This window comes from Mustela nigripes, chromosome 12 (assembly GCF_022355385.1).
Source record: "Mustela nigripes isolate SB6536 chromosome 12, MUSNIG.SB6536, whole genome shotgun sequence".
Taxonomy (NCBI): domain Eukaryota; kingdom Metazoa; phylum Chordata; class Mammalia; order Carnivora; family Mustelidae; genus Mustela; species Mustela nigripes.
The window spans coordinates 38,917,483-38,942,771 of NC_081568.1; the positions used below are offsets into that span (position 1 = coordinate 38,917,483).

At 41.7% G+C, this 25,289-nt stretch overlaps 1 long non-coding RNA gene across 2 annotated transcripts; it reads right to left on the bottom strand.

Moving 5' to 3' along the window:
* Positions 1-263: 263 nt before the first annotated feature.
* Positions 264-20,765, bottom strand: LOC132027771 (uncharacterized). Of its 2 annotated transcripts, none has more exons than XR_009407197.1 (7): positions 20,602-20,765; positions 19,681-19,798; positions 17,639-17,696; positions 5,493-5,600; positions 3,747-3,841; positions 3,442-3,594; positions 264-379 (listed from the first exon to the last, which is right to left on the bottom strand). It is a non-coding gene; the product is annotated as an uncharacterized LOC132027771 (long non-coding RNA). The 2 variants fall into 2 exon arrangements; XR_009407196.1 differs by having other exon boundaries at positions 264-640.
* Between the last annotated feature and the right edge of the window lie 4,524 nt (positions 20,766-25,289).

Consider the following 25,289-nt stretch of genomic DNA (forward strand, 5'->3'; position numbering starts at 1 on the left):
CTCTCTGCAGGAAGCCAGCCCTGAGGGGTATATTGCACAAACCTTGTTTGACTGTGACTGACTTTACTGTGTACTTGGGTTTCAGGACCTCAATATTTGCAGCTCCTACGCTGCCATATCAAATCCATGACAGCTTGTGGGGGAAGCTCATAAAACGCCTTGGAAATTAAAACAGTTGACTGCAGCAGGACAAAATCTAGTGGCTATTTGACAGGCAAGATTTTGCAATTAGAATTTTTATTCCAGCTGACCACAGACAGACCCTTGGCTGCCATCTTCCAAGGGGCTTCTGAGAAGTTTGTAGAGCTCCCATGGCCGGTGGATCACGGCTTAGTCAATGATATCAGATGTGAAGTCGCTCTTCCTGCCATGAATCCATCTGTAGTTAAACAAGATAGTCTGACTGTGCCAATAATTTGCTCAATTTTGCACAGCCATGTTTAAGGAGGCAACAAGAAATCTGCTTGCAGATCTCTAGGGAACTCTCAAATCAAAGACAGCAGAGATCAAAAGTCCTTGAAAAAGCCATCTGGGAACTTTTGTGCGCTGACAAGTTTGCTCTTGAAGCTCACACACCACACTTGCAAGATGACAAACAGATACCAGAGACTTCTGGGGAAATTCTGCACCACACTCTGCCCTGAAGAGAAGCCATACACTCTTTAAGGTCATATGTCCCCCACTGATGCAATCCCTGCCCCAATCCCCCAACCACAAGGTCACTGGCTTTCATGGGAGATAGAATGGACACCTCTCTGCTATTGCTCTAGTGATGTGCTGGGTAGCAAAGAAGCCAATGGTGCAACAATGGTAGAAATAGCCACCATTTCTTAAGGACCCGGGAGCTATGATTTTGCTGAACCTGTAGTATACACTATGCAATTTGTCATAATAATTCTATTTGGAAGCCATTAGTTTCACCACCTTACAGACAGGAAGTAACTTGTCCCAAGGTACAGAGCTTTAAGCAGCATAGCCCAAGTTTCTAATCAGGTAGGTTTGGCAGGTTCACAGTGCTGCCCTCACGGGAAATTGAATGATGCTAGAGAAATGTCATTTCTCCTCTTTGAAAACTCAATCTGTTGCATGATTGTTTAATGTCCTTTTCAGCAGCAGTGGCAAACTTCTACTCCTCTGTTGCATCCCAGTCAGAGCTCATGTTCTGTGTAAAGATATCTCTGCCTTTTCTAGGCTCGTGTAAATGTTCTTTTCTCAACACCCTCAAGACATTTTATGCAGAACTTCAGGGGTGCAGTGATCTTATTTGAATAATTATTTGTATATTTGTCTGCTTCCTATTGAAAACTAAGAATTTCTTAGTGCAAGATCCATGTCTCCATAGCTTTTGATCTAGGACTGACATAGTGCTCAGCTCTGTAACTACTGCTGATAGGTGGACCAAGGGGCCATGGATCCCTAAGAAGTGTACCATGTACTCAATTGTGCCAAAAGTATTAGATCAAACCATTTGGAACTGCAATTTTTCTAGGTCAAAAAGAGTCAACTTCAGGTACTTCTGTACATTTCAATCTAATAAATCTATTACAGTGGATGTGGCTACTCAGAAATGTGGCTGGTTTTCAAATTTGATGTATTAAAAGTCACACATCTAAGTGAATGCTTTATGAATCTGCTGTCACATTTTATTGAGAATGTCCTTTATTTTTGTAGTTCTGAAACATTCAGTCTTGCATTTTTACCCCAGATCAGCTGGTCTTCGGAAGTCCTTTCACTACTCAAGGTGTTTGTCACAAGACATTTGGGATGCTTGGAAAGGCAGTGTCATGTAATGCTCAAGAACAAATTTCTAGGTGTCATCTTTAGCAAAAAGTCTCTACTCTTTCCCCATCTGCAAGAGCAGGATCTCCAGGGTGTCTGTCTCACGAGGTTGTTGTAGGAATTACATGAGGTAATACACACTGCTTAGAACAATGTTTGGGACACACTCAGAGCTCACTGAGTGTTTGCTGTTATTGTTATTATTATTATTATTATTATTATTACGGAATTTGGTGTGTGTGGAAGGCATGCATGTTGGAATAGCAACAGAGTGCATGAGTAGCCATGAAGAAAAATTAAGTAAATGAGTAAAGGGATCCCAAACAACATGGACTCTATCTTTACTTAGATAGCTCCCTGATGGAGTATGTAAATCGGAAAATTTTAATTATAGGAACCGAAGTATCTTAAGAGTGCACGAATTTTGCAGTTTTCTGAGTGCCTAAAGCCTTGTCATTTAGTCCTCCATGTGGTATCCCAGCACTCGGATTCCCGCTGGTGTCCTTTACAATACCATGAGTCCTATTGTATAAATCCAAGTCCAGCTGTGGTATTTGAAAATAATCAAACTGGCGTCACCAATTCACTTCTTCCTTTCTTTTCCCTCAAAGTTTCTTTCTTTCAAACAGTTTTGAAATACCATTACTAAATTTCCTCTTGCCTTTTAAATATATTACACATTGTGTTACGTATTTGTGGTTGAGATAATCACATGGTTCCATTTGTTTTAAATTAAATCCGTTTAAGCTACAAAAGTCTCCAAGTGTCCTGGTAAAGGCCTGCTCTGCATGCAATATGGGCAGAGCCCACGGCCAAATAATTAGGAACTAATTTGTCAGAATCATAACCTGCTCGCAACTTTTGAACACTATCTGTCTAAATTCCTCTATGGAGATAAAGCTCAGCTTTGTGGAAGTTCAACCCAACCCAGTAGCCAAGGGGATATTTAAAGTGAATGGGTCCGCTTCTAAATTATAACCAGATACAGGACCTTTTCTTTGTGTTCCATGTTGAGTACTGTCCGACGTTGTTCCTAAATCAACTGCATGTTTGGGGACAATTAGAGAAAGAAATTAGATCCAATGCATCCTTTTTGCAAGTCATGAAATGAAGGACAAAGGACAGGCGCTGCAGAGTTAGAGGACAGGAACCAATTATCAGAAGCAAAGTAGCAATGACAGGCTACAGCAACCTTATTCAAACCTATGTGGGGAAAAAAGGTGTATAATTACACATACATGTGGCCAGTCACGTTCTACATAAATTTAAAACTTTCTGTAATGCAGAGAGTTGTTTGAATCCAATATTTGAAGTTGCTCTTTTAAAAAAACTCTTTGTAAAAAAAAAAACGCTTCATGTAGGAACTCAGACTAAAAGGTGGATGTGGCATGTGGTGTACTTGGGGACTATTATGTTACTTTCTGAGTTTTAAACAAGTATGCTTTTTAGAGTATTTCCTAATTCAAATTTTTTAAAACAGGGGCACTTGGGTGGCTCAGTCAGTCAGGCACCTGCCTTCAGCTCAGGTCGTGATCCCAGGGTTCAGGGTTCCAGCCAACGCCAGGCTCCTTGCTTAGGGGAGCCTGCGGCTCCCTGTCCTCCCCACTTGTGCTCTCTGTCACTATCTCTCTCTCTCAAATAAATACATAAATAAAGGGGCACCTGGGTGGCTCAGTGGGTTGGGGCCTCTGCCTTCGGCTCAGGTCATGATCCCGGGGTCCTGGGATCGAGCCCTGCGTCGGGCTCTCTGCTCAGCCAGGGAGCCTGCTTCCTCCTCTCTCTCTGCCTGCCTCTCTGCCCACTTGTGGTCTTTGTCTGTCAAATAAATAAAGATAAAATCTTTTAAAAAAATACATAAATAAAATCTTTAAAAAAAAGATAGAATACATTTTTTAAAGCAACCAAAAGTAAACCTACCAACCCAAACATGTGAAATGAGTAGCGTCCTTTAGGAAGACAGAACTCACCTGCCAAGAGAAAGGCACATGAAGAGAAAGAAACACAGATCGTCATGCTATTACTTTTAGGCAGCGAACAGTTAGCACGCCCTTCCTCTTGAAGTCTGTAAACAAAAAAGAAATACAGCATTAGCCTCAAAACTGTGAAAGTCTCTTCCAGACGCTTTTCAAGATCTGAATGTTTGTTTTATTCTGCAGGAGGAGTGCTGATGAAAGCCTCAGTTAGTTTCTAAGAAGAGGAATAGGAATTTAAGAAAACATCTCCCTGCTTTGGTGGCAATGGCTTTAGAGGGAAGAACATTTGTTGGCCACATTTTGCACAGTCAAAATTTGTTGGGGCCCTTCAGCTTTATCCAAAGCTTTTGCTAGCAGGACCTCCTCCCTGCACTCATCCCTACATTATCACTTTCATCCACCCAAGTTAACAAAAGCTCTGTGAGGAAAACGGATACTAAGTTTGGGGAAGGAGTGTTACTCGGAAACCTCGGGTTTATCTAGCAATAATTGCACTAATAATGGTAAGGCAGATCGGTGGACGTCAGCGGCTCCAAGGGGAATCATTAGGGTTGAGGTCTCTGGGCATTCAGCCAGTGATTTCCTTGGACTTGGACTGCTCAAATCAGGGTTCTTTCTTTCTAAATTATTCCTATCCTATGCCTGTGCTGGGTACAGAAATGAAACCTAGAGGATAGATTATAAAAGTGAAAAATGCAAACTTTGCATTTGAAAATACCATAAGCACAGTAAAAAGACAAATGTTAAGCTGGGAAAAAATGTTTGCCATTTAAACTGTACACAAAGATTTTTTTCTTTATATTCTTCATGTCTAAAAGCTTCTGAAAACAGAAGAAAAAGTTCAACTACTTTATAAATAAATAGGCTAGAGATATGAACAGATAGTTCATAAAGATAGGCAAATGGCCCTTAAAGGTGTTTAAACTCACTCATAATGATATAAATGCAAATTAAAACTTTATGGAGTTACTATATCCTATCTACCAAAATGGCAAAAAGAAAAAGAAGTTAGGCAAAATACTTTTTCAGTCAAGCTGTGCACAAACAGTCAATTTTTAAACAAAATGCAAAATGGTTCAACTCCCAAGGAAAGGAATTTGGCATATCTAGCAGAGTTCCACATGTGTCTACTCTTTGGCTCATGAATCTTACTTCTGAGAATCTATACCACACATGCATGAGCATATGAAAAAGTATATTGTCAGGGTAATTCAGTGCAGTATGAGTTATAATAGGAAAGGACTGGAAACAATTCAAATGTCTATCATTAAGGAGCTGGTTGAATAAGCATTGGTACATCTGCTCAGTGGAGTACTATAAACCTATTAAAAAAAGTAATGAGAACACACAAAGAATACATATCCACATAGTTTTGTATAGTAAAAAATGGACGTACTATTCCAGAAGGAGGAAACACTTCCCAGCTCATTCTATGAGGTCAGTATTGCTTTGATATGAAAACCAGACAAAAACATCATAGAAAAACTGTAGGCCAACATCTCTTATGAATATAGACACAAAAATCCTCAACAAATACCAGCAAATCAATACAACAATATATAAAAAGAATTACACACCATGGTCAAGTGGAATTTGCCCCAGAAATGCAAGGCTGTTTTAACACTTGACAATTAATTAATGTAGCTCATTGTATCAATAAAATTAAAAACACATTATCATCTCAATAGATACAGCAAAGCATTTGACAAAATCAGACACTTTCGTAATAAAAGCACTCACCAAACTAGAAATGGGAGGGAACTTCCTTGGTCAGTTAAAGGCATCTATGAAAAACCTGCAGCTAACATCATCCTTAATAGTGAATGAGTGGAGAGCTCCTGCTGAGATCTGGAATAAGACAACAATGATCACTTGTAAAAAAGGGACTTCTCCCTTTCTAAATTTAATTTTAATTTTCCTTTTACTAAAAAGGGATGCTTTCAAAATTTTAAGTTACTTTAGTATTTGTATTAGCGAAAACTTCCAAGTGTAACAATGGATAAATGAGAATACGTCCATTAGAAGAAATTACTTGCCATTTCTGTTCAACATTGTACTGGAGATTCTAGCCAGGGCAATTAGGCAAGGAACAGAAACAAAGGGCATTCAGATTGCAAAGGAATAAGGAACACCATCTATTCATAGATGGCATGATCATATACACAGAAAACCCTAAGGAATCTACTATCATAAATGACTAATGGTCATTTATTAGTTTAACTAATAAATGAGTACAACAAGGTTGCAAAATACAAGATCAATATGCAAAAATGGAGGGACAGAAAAGTTTAAATGATCACTTGTAAAAAAGGGACTTCTCCCTTTCTAAATTTAATTTTAGAAAACTCTGAAAATTGAAAATAAATAGATAAAATGAAATTAATTGTGTACCAAGTTGGTGGCATAACTACATATAGAAAAATTGGTTCACATGACAATAATATGCAGTAATTCCACTGTCCATCCTGAGTGGAATGTACTCCAAGGACAAAAAGAATTGCAAGAATAATTTTATTATTTTTTTAAGTTCTTTTTTTTTTTTCATTTTATTTATTATTTGACAGAGAGAGAGAGAGAAAGAGAGAGGGAGAATACAAGCAGCGGGAATGGGAGGGGGAGAAGCAGGTTTCCTGCTAAGGAGGGAGCCCAATGTGGGGCTTGATCCCAGGATCTGAGCTGAAGGCAGACACTTAAAGACTTAGCCACCCAGGGGCCCCACAAGAATAATTTTAAAAGCCTTAACCTGTTTTCAGTAACCACGTCATTGGTAGTACTGTTAGTTTTGTTATTTTGAGTCTATCGTGTGTGTGTATCACAGGATAAAGTAAAAGAGTAATATTCCGTGTGCCATTGAGAACCAGGACTTCACCATGGAAGAAAGGAGACATAGGTAATGGTTTGAGGGGTTAAGTCTGAGAGTCTTGAATTTAATTGGAAGTGAAAGTTACAAATTTATAATGTACTTTATCTTTAAAAATATAAAAAGCATTTCCCATTTCTGTCCTTTGAAAAGACCTAGAGGTAATGACTAACATGGTAAAGATGAACATTTCTAGTGCTCAGATTGTGGTCCCTAAACATTGTTCCCAACTTTAAAGAATGAGACCTGATTCTGGGTCTATAACATTTTGTCTTACCAGAAAGCAAGGAAGAGCTCTCAAAGACTATCACAGATGTTGAGGGGTCAGATTTTGTCTCCAAAAAGATATGTTCACAGCCTAACCCCTGGTACTCATGAATATGCCTTTACTTGGAAATAGGATCTTTGCAGATGAAATCAAGTAAAATGAGGTGATGATACTGGGTTTGAGTGACGCCATCACAATGACTGGTATCTGTATCAGGAGAGGGAAATTTAGACATCGACAGAGAGGGAGAGAATACCATGTTGTGTTGGAGGCAGAGATGGAAGTGATAGGTCTACAAATCAAGTAATACCAAGGATTGCTGGGACTTGCCAGCAGCCGGAGAGGGGCATGGGACAGATTCTCTCTCAGTGTCTCCCGGAGAAGCCAAGCCTGCCAACAACTTGATTTTAGTCTTCTAGCCCTCAGAACTGTGAGACAATAACTGTCTGTTGTTTGAAGCCACTCAGTTAGTGATACTTTGTTACAGCAGCCCTAGGAAATGAACCTGAATCCAGGTTATGTCAGACACACTCAGGAACCATTTGGAAGGAGCTACCACTGGCTTAACAAGGCACAATCTGAGCACCCACAAGGATAGTAGTTCTAATAAACTAAAACTAAAACAAACTAACATGTTTAAATCTATAAAATAATACTAATGCCTAAAAAATTTAAAAAAAACTTAATTAGATAACTTGGGAAACAATTTGAGAACTCAATAATGTGATAATTAATACATAAAGAAGAGAATCGAGCATTAATTCTGCCTTGGCATCCAACTCTTGATTTTGGCTTGGTCATGGTCTCAGGGTTGTGGGATCGAGCCCCACAGCAGGCCCCACACAGACTCTGCATCAGATTCTCTCTGTCTCTCTGTGTTCTCTCTCTCTCTAAAATAAATAAGTAAATAAATAAAACCTTAAAAAAAAACCAAAAACAAAAAGAAGTAGTATTCCAGGTAATTTGTGATAGAATATCACCATTTTGTAGTTTCTAATGAATGCATGGGTGCTGACAACAATCACCCATGACGAGAAATGAAAAGGGAGACAAGTCATGTATCTTTTGACACAAGTATCTGGTTCTATCATGTACTCTTGGAAAAACAAAAACAAAAACAAAAAAACTTCAAACCTAACCTGATCAAATCTTTGGATCCAGTCCCCAGTTTGCAAAAAATATGAAGGACAGATGAAGTTATTGAAAAAATATTATGGACATGCAATCAGCAAAATGCAGGGCAAAATCCTACAAGAAAACAGATTTGGTCTTTTAAACCAACAGATTGCAAGGAAAAACAAAAACAAGATAGTCAGGAAAGTCCTGGATTAGAGACTTGAGAAACATCAACCAATTATAACTAGTGAAATTTAATTTAAATCTTGATTCTTATTAAAAAAAAAAACTGAAGGCAAAAAAATATTTATGAGGTAATCGGCGAGAGTGGCTGGATAAAAATTACTGGTAATTTTTTTAGGTGTGACAATTTATGTTTTAGAAGAATATCCTTATCTTCTAGAGATAATCATCATAGTGTTTATAGATCTAAAGTTAGGTCTGGGATTTTTATCTAAAATAATTCAGCAAAAAAAAGTAAAATGAAAAAATTCAGCTGATTTTGGAGGAGATGGATGGGGAAATGTGGGTGGAGTAGGGAGAAATTTAGATTGGTCATGACTTTATAATTGTTGAAGATGAGGTCATGGGAGTTTATCAGACTTTTCTTTCTACTTGTGACTATTTTTAACACTAAAAAGTTAAGGGCAAAAAACTTAACTGAAGGAGCGAGGGCCTCTGACCCCAAAAAACTCATAATTCAAAATGTTAGCAGGGACCAGTCAAAAAGGCCGTGCAGAGAAAGGAGCCCAGTTACCTCCTTGAGGCAGTTGTTTTCTCCCCACAAGCGCCAGCCACAGGGAGAGTACTGCCCTAACTCACGGGGCCACAGTGAAGAGTACGGAAAGGTTGAAAGCATGTCACAAATACAAAGCGCTAAGTGTTTCACAATAGTCATTGCAAGGCAGTTCTCTTTATCTTTTTGCTGAGTTCAGGCTCAGGGCCACAACGCTCCTTTGGACTTGTGTATTTATTGCCATTGCCCTGGGCCCTTAGACACAAAGATAGATCCAGACCCCTGACTGCCAGGCCCTTCGTCTGATATCCAGACCACCCACCCACTTCCCATGGCAACTTCCATTTCAGGAAAATATTTATGGGAAGGCACCTGCTCCCAGGGTGAAAAAAAAAACCCAGCGGTGGACTGAAATCATTTTCTCGCAGTCTAGTTTTAATCCACCACACGGCGTGTTGAGGGCATTAACGAGTTGAAGATGCCTCCCATGGGAGCAAAGTCACAAATCCCATAACATAATGACGTTTCATCACAGGAGGGCCTTGGTTTGTAATAGAGACTCATCACTGCCAGAGTGCTTGGTAAATAATGAATCACTAATGAAATAAACACCTGTGGAGTTAGACATTGTAGCTGCCAAGGTAATAATTACAATTAATACGCTCACAACACATGCGAGTAAATGGACCCCTTATTACTGACGTCATCTGGAGGCTTTCTGGCAGCAGTTGTAATTGAGAATTAGTATAATTAGCAATAATCACAATTACATGTGAAATCTCTACGGCCCCTCTCTAAGACTTCTGTCTCAGTCTGCACAAACCTGTAAAGATACTTGATGTCAAGTAGGATTATACCCATTTCACAGATAATGAAAGGGGTCAGTAAGTTTCTCGACATCTAGCAGGTCAATCAAAAATGTCCAGAGGGGTGTCCTTCGCCAGCCCATGTAAGGACTTTGCTCTCAATAGCATCTGTGATCCGGAATTTCAAAATTTATTAAAATACAAACCTTTAAATAGCAAAGCTGTGCTAATCCAAAAAAATTAGTGGGAAAGGAAATGTTGCTGTCAGAGCCTGCAGAAAATTTCCAAACTTTCCTGCAGGACACTGTTTTTCAATGAACTGTGTCTTTTTATTCCGAGTTAGATTTTCTATGGCAGTGTTCTGGGCTGCATATCAAATAATAAACATTTCCTCCAAAAATTAACTAAAAATGGATCACAGATCTAAATGTTAGAGCTAAAAGTATAAACTTTCTGGAAGAAAATAAAGGAGAAAAATCCTTATGACCTTGGATTAGGCAAAAAAATAAATAAACAAATAAGGAAAGGAAGGCAGAGGGTAGAAAAGAAAATGTTGATAAACTGGACTTCAACAAAATTTAAAATTTCTGCTCTTTAAAACATATTATGGAATAAATGAAAAGAGAAGCCACAGACTGGGAGAAAATATTTATAAACCACAGTTGGTAAAGGACGTATCTAGAATGTATAAAAAATATGCATAAGTATATATTATATTGCATATTATATTCATTATATTATATACTTATTAACATATTATATAATATGTAAACGTATTTTATATTTACTATGGATATAAAAGAGAAAGAGAGAGATGGGGGGGAGAGAGCCCCCCACAAATAATAATAAGAAAATAAAATATAATTATAAGAAAAACCCAATGTTTAAAAATATGTAAAAGAACTGGACACTTCACCAAGGACATACTCATGGCAAATTAGCATAGTAAGACATGCTGAATGTTTGTAGGAAGAGAAATGCAAATTTAAATTAAAATGAGATACCACCATATATCTACTGGAATTAAATTTAAATGATTGATAATATCAAGTTCTGGCAAGGATGCTAAGCACCCAGAAATCTCTTACTTTGTTGGTGGGAATGCCAAAATGATACAGCTACTCTGGGAAACAATTTGCTAGTTTCTTATAAAGTTAAACATATACTTACCATACAACCCAACAGTCCTACTCCTAGGTATTTACCCAAGAGAAGTGAAACATGTGTCCACATGAAGACCTGTATGTGGACATTTATAGTAAAGACCTGGTCATGAATGTTCATGTTAGCCTTATTTATAACAGTTCCAAGTTAGAAATGCCCACCCACTAGTGAATGGATAAACAGACCATGGGATAACACACATAGGAACAGATTACTGATTCATACAACAATATAGATGAATCCTGCAACCATCATGCTATGTGAAAGAAGCCAGACACAAAAGATTGTATATGGTTTGACTGCATTTAGATGACATTCTGGAAAAGCCAAAACTATAAGGGCAGAAATCAGATCAGCTGTTGCCAGTGGTAGGTTCCTCTATGTAGGGGTAGAGGAAGAAATTGACTGTAGAAGGGCACAAGGGAACCTTCTGAGGTGAAGGTCATGTTCCAGATCTTGATTGTGGTGGCAATTACACAACTAGATGCATTTGCAAATACCACTTTGAATGGTACAATCAAAAGAGTGAATATTAAAATATGTAAATTATTCCTCCATAAACATCACCAAAGAAAAGCACTTGTTAAACATCAAATGCAGTGTACTATGTAAGGTACAAGAGAAAAGTCAATCAATTAGAGAAGTGACCTTGTGAACTGAGGGATCAGTGGTTTTGGTAGGAGTATACAAATAATGTTTAAAAAATACTGAGCACTGCCAAGCTCAGGAGAATGAGCAGTAAGTGCTGGGGTGGTATATTTGTTTTGTGTGGCTGCTGTAACAAATGACCACAAACAACAGAAATGTATTCTCTCACAGTTCCAGAAGCCAGAAGTTCAACACCAGATTCACTGGGCCAACCCCCCCCCCCACCCCCATGCTGGCAAGGCCATGACCCTTCCAAAGGCTCTGGTTAGACTCCCCTCCTTGCTCCTCAGCTGCCGGTGGCTGCATCCGTCCAGTCTGCCCCTGTGTTTATCATGCCGTCTCCTACGTGTGGAATCTCTCTCTGCCTCTCTCCCATGAAGATACTTTTTGGACTAAGGGTCCACCTGGCTAATCCCTTGTCAGAATTCTTCACCTAGTTACATCTGCAAAGATCCTCTTTCCATATTAGGCAATATTTACAGGCTCCTGGGAACAGAACTTGGTTTCACGGGGTGGCCATTATCCAGCCATCTACATACAAACAGTTACAATGACATTACTGTGGGTTGGGGTGGTCAAGAGTGTTTCATGGGAGAGGTAAACTCTGGCTTTGAGGATTGGACTGGAGTTCAACAGAGGCTGATTCTTGACACAGGGAGTAGTTTTGGAAAACTGTTGGTATTAGCAAGCTTTTTGGCAATACCTTGGCTTGGCTTGACTGGATGAATCGGGATGGAGGTCAAGGGTACGGGAGGAAAGAAAGTTAACAAGTTAGCTTAAGGTCGGAATGTGGAAGGCACTGAGTTTTGTGATAAAGAATTTGAGCCTATAAGCAGTGAGGCACCACAGAAGAACTAAAGCAGTGGGCGGTGTGGAAGTATTGCTTTAGGGAAATGAAACTGGCAACAATTTATAGGATGGGTTAGAAGAGAAGAAAGCTAGAGTCAGGAAACCAGTTTTGAAACCCATCAATCTCTGAATTGTGAGGTAAGGAGAGTTGGAATTAGAGTAGTGGCTGAGGGAGTGGAAAGCAAGGGACAGAGTCAGCAACAGGGCTGGCTTCATGGGTGTGTGAACTCCATGGTCACATGGGGCCCGACAATCCGAAGAGTCCTACATTTGGTTTATGCTCTTCTATCTCTGTCTTGAAAATTTTAATAATTTTTTAAAAAGATTTTATTTATTTATTTGACAGAGAGAAGCAGGCAGAGAGAGAGAGAGGGAAGGAAGCAGGCTCCCTGCTCAGGGAGCCTGCTGAGCAGGGAGCCTGATGTGGGGCTTGATCCCAGGACCCTAAGATCATGGCCTAAGCCGAAGGCAGAGGCTTTAACTCACTGAGCCATCCAGGTGCCCCCAAAATTTTAATAATTTTATCTTCAAACTGTGTTTCATAAGTCAAGTCCAGTTGGACAATGGACCATATGCAGGAACATAGCACACAGGCACAATATCCACCATTCTTACCACTCTTGTGTCCTCATGTGCATAGAACATTCGAGACGAGCTATGAGCACAGACTTCCAGTAGACACAAAATGCATATGAGTTCAGTGAGATGCAAACTGAGTATAAGGCAAGTGGATTACCTCGGTAACTGGGCAACCAGAGGCCTTAACGACCCCAAGAGGCCATGCTTCTTTGTTTAAATTTAGTTAGAACACAGAAAGAGGGCAATCACATTCTAAGAAACACAAGCAACCAAGAAATCCTGTTACATACTTTCTGCCTGTGTTACTCCCCTGTATGTGCAGAGTGTTCGCTGTTCTAGTGACAATGACATGGAAGTGCACATGTGAGCTATGAAACATGAACTCTCATATTGGCAATTCAGCATACAAGGTAAATGCTCCAATATTTGCATTTAAAGCTGGTATGGCAGGGATGCCTGGGTGTCTCAGTCGGTTTAGCAACTGTATTCGGCTCAGGTCCTGATGTCAGGTCCTAGGATCAAGCCCTGTGTCTGGCTCCCTACTCAGTGGGGAGCCTGCTTCTCCCTCTCCTTCTGTTGCTCTCTCCATCTACCTCTCAAATAAATAAAAGAAATCTCAAAACAAAACAAAACAAACAAAAAACCCCCTGTTATGGCACAATATAAAAATGAATGGATATATTTTGAATTTTAACTTTTCTTTAGAATGATCATAAATAGCAAATAAAAAACCATCATGACAAATTAAGAGAGTCCACAGAAGAAAGGAAAAGCTTCACCAACAGCACTCCTCTTTGAATAGGCGGCCCTTCATCAGTATTTTTAAAATTAATTTATTTATTTTCAGAAAAACAGTATTCATTATTTTTTCACCACACCCAGTGCTCCATGCAATCCATGCCCTCTATAATACCCACCACCTGGTACCCCAACCTCCCACCCCCCCGCCACTTCAAACTCCTCAGATTGTTTTTCAGAGTCCATAGTCTCTCATGATTCACCTCCCCTTCCAATTTGCCCCAACTCCCTTCTCCTCTCTAACACCCCTTGTCCTCCATGATATTTGTTATGCTCCACAAATAAGTGAAAGCATATGATAATTGACTCTCTCTGCTTGACTTATTTCACTCAGCATAATCTCTTCCAGTTCCGTCCATGTTGCTACAAAAGTTGGGTATTCATCCTTTCTGATGGAGGCATAATACTCCATAGTGTATATGGACCACATCTTCCTTATCCATTCATCCATTGAAGGGCATCTTGGTTCTTTCCATAGTTTGGCGACCGTGGCCATTGCTGTTATAAACATTGGGGTTGCACTAGATTGCACTGACTACATAGCCAGTCACGGTCAGAAGGCACCATGCAGGACGAACCAATGCAAAAAGCAGTTTAAGCAGTTCAAGCAATCTATCCTCCACACCTGACCACAGCATCAGCATGTCAGCCAACACCATAAACAAAGCCTCTGTTCAGAGTAAATAATCTCACTTTCAGTAAAAAGGGTTCTATTAAAAAATTGTGGTAAATACATAAAACATAATATTTACCATCTTAACTAGTTTTTAATATATAGTTCAGTAGCATTAAGTATATTCACTTTATGCACAGCCAATTTCCAGAACTTTTTCATCTTGGAAAAGTATAACTTCCCACTTTCTCTTTCCTACCAACCCCTGGCAACCACCATTCTACTCTGTCTCTGTGACTTGAAATACTTGATATAAGTAGAACCAGACAGTATTTATCTTTTCCTGCCTAGCTTATTTCACTTAACACAAGGTCTTCAAGGTCCATCCATATTGTAGCACGAGACAGGATTTCCTTCTTTTTTAAGGCTCAGTAACATTTCCTTGTGCATATATATTAAGATTTTGTTTGTCCATTTATCCATTAATGGACATTTGAGTTGCTTCCTCCTAACCACACTTATTTTAATTGCAGTCAAAATCTGCCTCAATTCCTTTTGACTTTGGTAGTTTATCTTCCACCTATTCATCTTTGACTCACTCCACAAAGTGGAGGTCATTCAGAGACAACTCCAAGAAAGAAAGAGAAAGAGAGAGAGAAAGAAAGAAAGGGAAAAAAGAAAGAGAGAAAGACAAGACAAGAAAAGAAGAGATATTCAGGAAAAGGGGAAATGCAGGGGAGAAAATAGTAAATCAGGGTCCATTAGAAAATGGCTTACAATGTTTTCTAAAAACTATGCTCCCATAAAGTTTCTAGATTGATCTGGAACCACTGCTTCTCACCCAGGGCTTCTCTTTTTCAGGCCATGGAACATGTAGGACACAATAATATTTGTATGTCATTCAGGGGTAAACTGATGAAGTTGCTCTCTACCAAAGGGGGCTGCCCCCAGCCCACACTCCAACCCCAAGGACGGAAGAAATCAGAATCTTGGGCCCAAGTGGGATCTACTCCTGGTAGGTCAGGCGCTGTCCACACCCTGCAAGAGCTGCACTGCCAGCTTACTGCCTTGTAGGGGCCCTGCTCTGACACAAGCTGCAAGTTTCAATTGTCTGTAAATGACCCAAGCTGTAATTCCTCCAGCAAAAAAAATCTGTGAAGCAGAGGAGAGCACCTGGGCTTGGGAGTTAGTACAAGCGTAGCTTTTTCTGTTTCCATTACTTACTAATTCTGTGACTGGGCGAGATACTAAGACTAAAAATAGGTGCCTTGTAGGAATGCATGATAAGTAGACAGAATGCTCCTTAGGCACCTAACACATGCCAGACCCACAGTTGATGCCACAAGATACTTGTGTTCACAGTAATGGAAGTACTAAACTAGATACTATGCCATAGAGCTAAGTAGCTCAAGGGAACTGTCAGTCTGCGCCTCCTTCCTTCATTGCTTTATTCATATGAACAAATACAGATTGAGAACTAAGTTTGTGCCAGACACTACCGGGTTCCAGGGAGACAACCAGTAAGCTAAAGCGTAGAAGAAAACTTCCAATGGGGATATTTGGAATGGAGCCCAGGGTTTGTAACAAAGGGTCCATGTGACTTTGGGTGAATCACTTCCACTTCTCGAGTCACTGTATTAGTCTGCTCTCACAAGCAACTCTAATACTTAAGGAATTTAGAAAACCATTTCTTGCTCTTCTTAGAGAGGAATATAAATTGGCTACTGTTCTGCTTTGCTCCAAAAGTCAGAGTCAAGTTGCAGCCAGGATGTGCTGTTATGGGGAAGGGCTGAAACAAGAAGACCCCAGCCAAACTAAGCACTGCATTTAATGGTTCTGCTCTGAAGCAAATGCTGCATCCACCCATATCCCATTGGCCAGGGCAGGTCACCTGGCCGAGCCCATGGGGCATGGTGATGGTGGGGAGGAAAAAATAATCAGAAGCAAAGAACACAATCTACCACTACCAGTTTTCTTACTTCTGGATTGAAGATACCAGGCTAGAGCTCTCTATTCCTTCAATTCTATATTTAGTAATTCTATGATGCAACAGAGGAGAGAAGTAGAATTGCTAATTACTGTTATGTAATTGAAACCAAGAGAGCCACACTGCCATACTGCCACATGAAACACAGAATGTTCTGGACAGGGACCTACACTATCTGAGAATCCCAATTCATCTTCTACAGGGAAACAAAAGGATAAAAGTAATTTTACTAAATATGCTGTTGAAACTGTTTTTCATTTTGAACCCTGAGGTCTTCGTGAACTTCACTATACTCCTTGGTGTTAGTTTTGAGTTTGAGACAACAGGTGTATGCTAAGAACTGGGCCCTGACTTTGTCTCAATAAACTAATATTAAAATTGTAAGGCACTAGAGGAGGGGCTTGCTACTTCAAAAACCCTCTTTAGTGAATCTTTTAGGGAGGTACAGAATTGTTTTTAACAATTGAGCTTCCATAATCGGTTGTTTGCAAATGTAGATTTTAATTTACTGTCAATCTGAAAAAAGGGCTGGAATGAGATAACCCTCCTCAAATACACTGGCCATTAGGCCAATCAGATTCTGTGTTACGGATCCTGTGTCAGCCTGCAAATATAGCTTCTAGATGTTCAGATTCCTACAGGCTCATTAATGACTAGCTTCGTGTATTGTGTACTGAACTAGAAGGAAAAAATGATTTCCTTTAAGCTCTTACAAATGGCTATCAACTTGGAGGACCTATTTACATGCCAAGTATTACGCTGTGGCTTTTCGTTTGTGATCTTTGCTCTCATCGTATCTCTGCAAGGTTGAGTATTACTCCAGTTTTGCGGAAGATGAAACCAAATTTTCTAGAGGTTCAATAACTTGCCTAAATACTTAACAAAGCCTATTGTCAACCAATGCTACTGTGATGCCAAAGTTCAGTCCATCCTGCTGAAGACGAAGACCAGAAAACTCTTTTACTACCTTATCTGCAAGAAGATGGAAGGCTAAAGAGCTCTTTCTCATGTTTTTATTTCCAATTGTCATTTTCCTCCCTGGAGTTCGAGAGCTATTGTGCTCTAAGATTGCCGTATGCAGGATGTGACAGGATAAACTATATAGTTCACTGTAAGGAACATGGGTGCCTTGCTCTGTGTGCCTGGGAGGAAAGTTTGATTAAACAGGTTAATTGCAATATAGTCTTCTATACATGAACAGCATGCACTGTACAAGAACAGCCTCTAGCTCTCCTTGGCATTAGCTTTATTTTGACTCCACTGGGGCTCCTGGCTACATGCTCAATGGATAGGAATGAGAGCCCCAGACCCCAGTTTCAAGTGCTGATATATGCTAATTATATGGTCTTCTTGAAGTGGGAATGAACTAAGGACTCAACAGAAGAAGATAGCTTTTCCTTCTGGCTAATAGATGAGAAGAGTCACCCCATCACTTCAAAGGTACCCATGTTCATCCGCCTACCATGGACTGTGGCCATCCATCTGCAATGTCACTGACTCGGCAGCCCTTCCAGCCACATCTGGAAAAGTTAAGTGAATTACAGAGTTGACATGTGTTGGGGAATGCTTTCAGCACAGCATACTGACAATAGGCTAACACACTTTTCCTCCCCCGGTTTACATCAAACCTAGTATGTTACGTGAAAGTTAAAGCTTCAAGGTTTCAGGTAAGTCAGTGAAAACATGTATAGTCTGATATGTACTACAACCAATGGCAAGTCTTTGGAAAGTAAGATGCGATGGACCCAGAAGGGCTAATGAGATCTATAAAAAGGGTGACCTGTCCAGGGGAAGCTAGCGGGACCCATGACAGACCCAGGAGTTGCACCCTCAGAGGACAGGTGTGTTTTGGTGCCCCTCACACACACTACACAACTGTCTCTTTTCCACAGAGTCTGAGAACCCTCTGAAGAATGGAGCACGTACTCTGTCTGAAGGACCTCACAGCTCCCCTAAAGATGGCTCAGCAGCTTTGTGGACTGCCTTGGATTGTTTCAGTTTTCTATGTGTAAATTCCCAACAAGCCCCTCAAATTAGGAGCTATGTCTTAAGTTTTTATTTATTTTTTTTTGAAGCTTGACAGCCTTGAGCTCAGCCACATGGAAGACACTTCATAGCAAATCCCTCTTGTCCTAATTTGGCACGAGATATGGCAGCCCAGTACAGGGACACCGGAAGTAGTAGGATAATTTTGTGGTTTTTTTTTTTTTTTTTTTTTTTTTTTTTTTTTCTTGTGGTTCTTTTAATCATTCTCTTCTACAAGCTCCTCAGCTAAGGAGAAAATTCTCCTTATTTCTAAACATTTTAAAATGGTGTTCTCACTCACCATACATCCATATAGGCTTTCTATTGAAATACTGATTTTTATCTTTTCTCCAAAGTCCATGGCATCTCCTTCCTGATATAGCTTCTTGGAGAATTTGAGGAAAAGAAGAGGAGGTGTGTGGCTGGGGAAAGTGGGCAAAGAAATTCCTTAGCCTTGTGACAGATGCTTTGGACTGTAGGGGTGGTTCCACGGTGGATCTGGATCTTGTACTGGCTCCCCTTAAGTTCCTGATTTCCCCAGTTTCTCACTGCTGCTCCAGATCTCCATTAGAAAGAGTCATTTGGAGAATCTTTGCCATGGCCTCCCTCATTGCCATTGAGATTCAGAGAGGCCATTTTCAGAGATGAAAACTCATCTTGAGGATTGGCTGTTTACACCAACTCAAGACAGGGATGTGTGGTGAGAAGTCCGGTAAGGCAAGGCCTTCTGCTTTGTACAAATGGACTGCGAGAATATTCCTTTTAGGAAAGCTCAATAGAATCCACTTTAATTTTCTAGAGAACTTGGGGGGAAGCACAGCTACCTGACAGGAGCAGTGACTACATGAAGGTTTGGTGGAGCTCACGTTGAGTGCAAGGGGCAGAAGGAGAATTCAAATTTGGATCTCCTAACACAGCTCACCAGGAGCTCCACAATACTCTGAGTGCCCAATGGGCTGTGTGTGGTGTCTTAGGGCCACAGACACCCCAGAGATGGATGAGCTCGCGGAGGTCAGAGCAGTTCACCTTTGAATATTTATTATATATATTTTAAAGAATTTATTTATTTATTTATTTGAGAGAGAAAGAGAGAAAGAGAAAGAGATCACAAGTAGGCAGAGAGGCAGGTGGGGGGGTGGGGGAGCAGGCTCCCTGCTGAGCACAGAGCCTGATGCAGGGCTCCATGCCAGGACCCTGAGATCATGTCCTGAGCCGAAGGCAGAGGCTTAACACACTGAGCCACCCAGGCGCCCCTCATAGAGACATTCTTATCTAAAATGTATTACGGTAATACCGTATTAGTGAACCTTAACATTTGGGTCGAACACACACACACTCACACACACTCTCTCTCTCTCCGCCCCCCCCCCCCCCCCCCCCCCCACCCCCCCCCCCCCCCCCCCCCCCCCCCACCCCCCCCCCCCCCCCCCCCCCCCCCCCCCCCCGGCACCCTGAATTACGGAAGACGTTCCAACTCACCATTTTGCTACTTCTGATGAACACCGCCGAGGTGTTAGTACTGCTTCTCCACAAGAACAGCGGAGGGGTTCTAAGCGCGAGCTCTCGTCAGGCGGCCTTATTATGTAACCTTGGACAACTGGAAAAACAGAAAACAAAAACAGAACAAAACCAAAAACCCTTTATGGCACACGGGGTCGAAGAGTAAGATGACGTATTTGGAGCCCATAGTAAGTACTCAGTAAATATTGGCTATTATTATTACTATTATTATTACTGTTGTTGTTGTTGTGACGTGAGGGACCCACGGTGAGGCCTGGCACCAGCTTCCGGACACCACAAACGCCCTCAGCCTCCTAAAGGAAACGCTTTAAATTCTTGGCAGAGATGAATAAGCTGTTACCTTAAAAAAGGCTGTTTGGGCAGAGCAGGCCCCGCAGTGGAATTAAGGGGGGTCTTCACCTCTGGAGAGGAGGAAGGGGTCCCGGAGCTCCCGCGCCCCGGGCTGGGGGTGGGGCGCATCATGGCCGCCAGCCGCCCTCTTCTCCAACCACCAGGAAACCGCAGTCTTTGGATCTGTTGGCTCAGCCCAAACCCACACTTCCAATTTTCACACTATCTGTAAACGTTGAATTCTAAAGTCTTTCCTATTTAATATCAAACAAGTGAGGGAGGGAAAAAAAAAAATCTCATCCTCTCATTAGCGCGGTGCCAGACTCGCGCGGGGACAGGGCGGCGACCGGGGCTCCGCGGCGCCGAGACCGCAGGAGCGTTTCTCAAATGGCCGAACGGAGAGCCATGCATCAGCCTACCGAAACCTCCCGTGCCATTTGGTTTAAATATTCAAGTTCCTTTGAGGTGAAGTAGGGATTAGAACCAGAAGGAAGGCAGTTTACAGTCTGTTAGCCTGGGCTCCACATGCTGCAAGTGTCACACACGTACCTCCTTTCGGCAAGAGGGGTCACGTCAGCCCCGAACCCGCCCAGCTCGGTTTATTGTTCGGAACTGGACTTCCGCCTTCCCCTCAGCCTCTGCCCAAGGCTGCTCGGCCCTCGGTCTGCACCGACAGACCAACAGAAATACAGTGCAGGCCACAAAAACGGAGCGCGCATGTCATTTTAAAATTTTCTAGTAGCCACGCTAAAAAAAAAAAAAAACCCCAAAAAACAAAAAACAAACAAAAAAAACCCATAAACCAGGGAGATGAATTCTAATAATATATTTCGTCTAACCCAGTATATCCCAAATTGTAGAATTTCAACACGTAATCCCTATAAAAGTTGTCAAGGAGATATTTGACATTTTTTCTGGTACCAGGTCTTCGTTGAAATCGGGTGTGTATTTTATACTTACAACACACCTCGATTGGACCTGCCACCTTCCAAAGGCTAAATTGCTACAGCATTGGACAGCACAGGTCTAGACGAATTCCACACACTGCACTGCATCCTAAAGCAGCAGGCTGGTGGTGAAAACACCCAGCAGAGTCTGAGGAAGGTTCTCGGGAGCCGAAGAATTGGAACGACCCTGTGAAACAGAATCTGTCACCACAGCTCCTTTTGAAGTGCATTTGTTTGCAATAACTTCTATAAACATCACCAGTTCCCTCTCCTTTGTTTCACAGTTTGGGGACCCAATTTATCTCTGATGGAGGAGAGTATTATTTTCTCAGCTGCAAATCATGTTAATTGGGCAGCAAATACATAGGAATGTGGAGTAAACACTCCTAATACCTTTAACGCTTTGATGACTTTTCCAGCCCCATACTGTAGGTACTGTATTGAAGGGGGGTAGCAGCCCGTGTTCCTTCTAAGGACAAGCCGCTGCATACTGCAGGGAAAGGGGCTCCTGGACAAGTTAGAAAGGGGACGCATTTCAAAGTTCTGGTCTCGGGTTACTTGCCTTTGTTTGACACTCAGCTCATATCATTTGACCACAGTAAGTGCAAAAAGGCAAGTCATCAGGGGTCTTCTGACAAGTTTGGGAGGGTGTTGCAGGGTCTAGAGGCATTTGTTTAAAGCACTGATGTCTTTCTGGGGCAGGGGGACGGTGTCCCAGATGCTTTTGCTTCTCTAACACTGCCCTTCTCTCAGCTCATGGGTCAGTGCATGCCTAACCAACTCTACTGGACCACGAGGGGTCTGCCTTCCTATCCTGAAGTGGGAGGAGCAGTTGTGGAACAGAGAAAAGCAGCAGAATGGAGAAGCAGAATGCTGACCTAATCTTGGGCAGATGAGTTGTAGTGATGAATGTATATGTCAGCTGAAGATCTAGACGTTGGTTTCCATAAAACCATCCAACTTGTGCCCACTGGAACGTCTTGCTGTTTGACACCTGCGGACTTGGAGCACACAAAAACCTCAGGCAAATCTTCAAATGCTTTTTCTTCAGAGTCCTCAATATGACCCTGTTTCTCTTTCTCAGATCCCAATCCTCGTTCTGCTTCCCATGGGTCCCTTTATATCTCAACAGGGATGACATACCACTTGGTACTCAGAGCCCCAACACCACAGAGGACCTGTAGGCTCGCACGTCTTTGCCCAACCACAACTTCAAGAAGAACATGGCTGATGTAGGTTAAGTTTAACAGCTCCTGGAAAAATGAACTTCCTCATTCCTAATTTATCTTCATCATTGTTCACCCACAAATGCCTAGATGGATATGGTTAGAATCACCTAGGCAGCCTACTAAAATACAGATTTCTGGGCCTTCCACTTATAGATAATCTGATTCAGTAGCTCTAGGAGCAAGGCCTGGGAATCTACATTCACAGCTGTACTCTGGGTTCCTTTTATGCCATCTACAGCCCATACCCTCGGGAGCCCTGCCGGATATCTGTGGGAGTAATGCTTTCAATGGCAAGAGTTCATGTCAATATCAATGTATAATTCTTTCCTCTGCATTCAAAAGATAGGATGATGATTTCAGCATTGCATTCTGCCAAAGGAAATGTACTTATGCATCTTTCTGATCCCTCCTGGACAACCAAATCATTAAAAAGACCTATTTCCCCCCCCACACCCCCTTAGTTTCAGAGAATACCTTATAGGGCAGCCAGACTTTGTTCCTAAGGGGAAACACAAGGTGCCTACTCATTACATTGCCACAACCTGCGAAGCATCAAAGGGGTTACCATACCCCATGGCCTCCTATTGGGAGTCTCTTATGCTTTTTAACATGTGACCCTGTTATCCTGGCCATAGGTAATGAGACTAAGGATGGGGGCCCCATTTGGAGTCAGCCATCCATATGACGGCAGTGACTTATGAGTGACAACATCACGGAAGTGCCCCCACACTGAAGGACAGGCATAGCTCCCCAGATGAGCTTGCTTATGCCACTGAGAGAGGGACTAAGAGGAAGGCAAGTGGATAGAGTAAAGCACACACAGCAATGCTGTGGTAGCATCACCACTTGCGTGGGACACTAGTGCCCGTGATTGCAGTAACTAACAATTTACCCCCTGAAAGAACTAAGTTACACTGACTGTAAGAGCTAATATTTATGAAGCATGTGCTCTGCAGCAGACAAGGTACTACTTACATGTAATAGCTCATGTAATCCTTACAAGAGACTTTATGGTTAAATGATATGAGCTGTTAATATCCTGATTTTACATTTGAGTAAATTGAGCTTTGGAAAGGACAATTTGCCCAAGATCAGCAAGTGCTAATGCTGGAAATCAAACCCAGTTAATTTGTCTCGGAGCGCATATGTGTCTTGTGGGTAGGGATAGCTCCATAATTTGCAGGGGCCCAGTGCAAGACAAAAATATGGAGCCCCTTGTCCACGAAAAAGAAAAAAGAAATGCCATTAATATAAAGCTTTTTCTTTTATTGCACGATCTTCTTGGTGATTTGGATTTATTTTTTTAATGACAGTTTAAGTAAAAAAAATTTTTTAAAAAATCGCCGTTCAGGGACGCCTGGGTGGCTCAGTGGGTTAAGCCACTGCCTTCGGCTCGGGTCATGATCTCAGGGTCCTGGGATCGAGCCCCACATCGGGCTCTTTGCTCAGCGGGGAGCCTGCTTCCTCCTCTCTCTCTGCCTGCCTCTCTGCCTGCTTGTGATCTCTCTCTGTCAAATAAATAAATAAAATCTTAAAAAAATCGCCGTTCATCTTTGTATTGTGCAATGCCAGTTTACTTCATATGCAGAATCACTGAAGTTCTACAATTCATATTTTGTACTTTGTACAATGCACACAAAATGAACTCATCTGTTTTTATTTCACTTCTTGATGTGTTCACATTCACCAACTCACTACCTTTGGCTACTGAAGTGTAAGGATGGACAGAAAAGATCTGGAACTATGGGTTCCTCTTCCTTTCCCCTCTTTTTCCTTGTTTTAGATGTGAGTGGTTGGCTAAAACAGAGAAGGAACACACATAAGAAAGAATATGATACAGTTCCTTGCTTGTTGGTGTTTCTTAGAATACCATTTGCCTTTTCCTTGCATTTGATGCAAAGTCAGTTTTGGACGCAATGCATGGCCTCAGGCAGATACCAGGGCTCCCTCTTACCTAGTCATCAACCAAAAACGATTACCTTCCTGTTCGTTTGAAACCACCTGCACCGTGGGTTCACCAGGGATGTGTGCTGAGGGGGCATCTGAGGTGCTATGTATGACAGGTGGGCAGAGACACACATACTTTGGCAGTCCCTCTAGTCATATGCAGCCTCCATCATCCCATCGGACTTCACTCACAAAACGTAAGTGGAAGGGTAGAATTATTAAGAATTTCAAGACGGTGCCAGCAGAGCATTAAATCAAGAACAGGGCTCTTTTGAGTGTGGCCTGCCGTGTGAATGCACTGGTTGCATTGTCTGTGAAGGTAGGCCTGAATGGAGGAACAATCTGTAGTTTTTGTCTTTAAGCGGTTGTTGGATGATGTAGAGCGCTACAGCATCTGGAAAAATGTTCCAGCCATGCAGCCTCAGAAGTGGATTCCTGCCTTGGAGATTTGTTAAAACTGCTTGTGTTGGTGAGATTTGTTAAAACTGCTTGTGTTCAATGAAGCCCTTTCTGGGGGGCCTGTGGGACTTCTTGGACCTTTGGAATTCTTCCACAGGCAGCAGGTGGGAGAGGAGCAGCAGCCTACAGAACCTCCACTCACCCACCTGGATCATGGGAGTTCACCCAGTCCATCTTTGGAGGCAGTCCAATCCTGTCTTCATTGTTCTGGACAATGGGGCTCTGGAGTGACAGGCAGGTAATATAGGTAAGGAGGCTGGTTTCAAACTTCTCATTACCTCAAGTCCCTCAGTTGGCCCTAACTGCTGTTTCCACTAAAATGTTTTCCTGCTAAGTCACCACATTTATTTTCTTTTGTTACCTCCAACCACCCTAGAGCTCCCCTCTTCCAACCCATCCCCTTCCCAGGTTCCTTGTCCTAAATAACTGTTTTGATTATACTACTCTTCTTAAAAATATTCATTGGCTCCCCACTGACCACTGGATTTCATCCAATTTCTTTGTCTTGTCATTCAAGGCCCTCCCCAATCTGACCTCAACTTACCTTTCCATCTGTGTTCTCATTCTTTCCTTCTGGGCAAAAGAGCAGGAGCACATGTGATCCTTGCCTTCTTTGTGCCTTAACTATGTCTTTCCAACTTCCCATCCTTTCACA